The 2,178-nt window shown below is 34.8% G+C and overlaps 1 pseudogene; it reads right to left on the bottom strand.

Moving 5' to 3' along the window:
• Positions 1-743: 743 nt before the first annotated feature.
• LOC140628506 (alcohol dehydrogenase class-3 pseudogene) lies at positions 744-1,672 on the bottom strand (annotated as a pseudogene).
• Positions 1,673-2,178: the final 506 nt, after the last annotated feature.

Raw genomic sequence — 2,178 nt, 5'->3', positions numbered from 1 at the left:
GATATCAACCATAACCTAATTAAAATATGCCCTGGTCAAGTCTGAGGAGGTCTGAGATGATAAAATAGAAGAAAAAGAACAATAAAACAAACTAAAACAAAAGGACCACTAAAATGAAAGACAAATTTTAAAAGAAAGTAGTAAAAATATAAAGTCAGACCCCTACTCTTCCACCATCTTGTCCCTCCTATTGCCTATTTTTCTTGTAGGAATTTTATGGTTTTGAGTCTCACATTTAGTCCCTTAATCCATTTTGAATTCATTTTTGTGTATGGCATAAATTTGTGGTCCAGTTTCATATTTTGCATTTAGCTACATTCTTCTTGCATGTCGCTACATTATTTGTTGAATAGTTGAATATTTGTTGATTGTATTTGTATTGCAGCCACTACAATAAACATGAGAATTTAAATATCTCTTTAGGATTATTAATTTTATTCCTAATTTAATATTTTTGATGATATTCTACAGGACTGCTTTCTGTTTTAAGCAGAAACCAGTTTTATATATTAAAATATTTCTTAATGAGCTAGCATTTATTATTCATGTAAAGAAAATTCCATAAAACATACAACTGTATTGTTCTTGTTTTTGTTAGAGTCATGAATTATAAGTAAAATATTACTCCCTATAGTAGGTTACTAATGGTCTAAAGATTTCATGAACTTGGAAGAGCTTCTTTGTTATTCCAGTCACAACACAAGATTGTAGACAAGAATAGACACATTTTTATTTTTATGAACTTAAATCTTTACAATAGATTGCATACATTTTACTGCATGCATCAGTTCAAAGGCTTAATTAATTTGGACAAAACACAAATCATGAGTCTCAAATTCAGTAACTTTTATCTTTTTTGATATACATTCAGATGCCAACACTGTGGTGCTTTCTATTCCATTCTCCAAAGTTAGTGCCTTTCTCTGTGATGCCTGTTACTAGCTGGAATTGGCAATTTCTTTAACTGAAGCAGCTATGCCAATCACCACATTGATGCTACAGCCTTTGTGGCAGGCTTCCAGCGTTGCTCTCATGACCTTCACTTTACTCATACATTAAAAGAAATGGTCCTCTTTTCCCATCAGTCATCTAGCTAAGCACTTCCTGAATGGTTTTATTGAAGTCCTGGGAGTTAATACATTCAAAGTCCCTTAATTACTTGACAGTTGTGAATTTATTTTTATTCTAGTCCACACCAATTATCTGGGACATACCAGCAACATTTCAGCCCATGATAACTGCTAATCTAACTCTTTTCAGGCCAAAGGAAGCATAGAGTCAGGGTCCACCTTGACAATGTTCACAACAGCACGATACCATTTGAAATGCTGCAACCCAGATGACAGACTATTCAAATGTGCTTAAGGATCAATTCTAACAACACAGTAATCAGTTACAAGTATGTATTCAGAAAATATGTTTGTTTCCATGTTATGTAAAATGGTATTTCCTTTTCAGGTAAATCAGCTAGTACCATCTGGCATTAATCCTTTCCCTTGAATAATTCTTGTCTTCTGGAAATTTTGGATTTATGATTGAGACAAAATATGCATTCTGCAAACTATGAAATATAAAGTGGGATGACAATATAATTAACTTTCAACTTAGTAACTTCTTCAGCAACATTTCCTTTAATTCCAGCATCTTTATGTCCCAAGATCATTTGAAGCATCTACTAAGGATCTACCCTACTCAGGGTGTAGGAAATGGTGTGGCAAACTAAAAGACAACTTACAGAATGGGAGAAGATATTTGCAAATGACCTATCAGATGAAGGACTAGTATCCAAGATCTATAAAGAACTTATTAAACTCAACAGCCAAGAAACAAAAAATCCGATCATGAAATGGGCAAAAGACATGAACAGACATTTCACAAAGGAAGACATAGATAGACATCGCTAACAAACACATGAGAAATGCTCCGCATCACTTGCCATCAGGGAAATAGAAATCAAAACCACAATGAGATACCACCTCTCACTAGTGAGAATGGTGAAAATTAACAAGACAGGGAACAACAAATGTTGGAGAAGATGTGGAGAAAGGGGAGCCCTCTTGCACTGTGGGTGGGAATGGGAACTGGTACAGCCACTCTGGAAAACGGTGTGGTGGTTCATCAAAAAGTTAAAAGTAGAACTGCCCTACGACCCAGCAATTGCACTGCTGGGGTTTTACC

The sequence above is a fragment of the Canis lupus genome, chromosome X (genome assembly GCF_048164855.1).
Source record: "Canis lupus baileyi chromosome X, mCanLup2.hap1, whole genome shotgun sequence".
NCBI lineage: Eukaryota > Metazoa > Chordata > Mammalia > Carnivora > Canidae > Canis > Canis lupus.
This window is presented reverse-complemented; position numbering and strand designations above follow the sequence as displayed.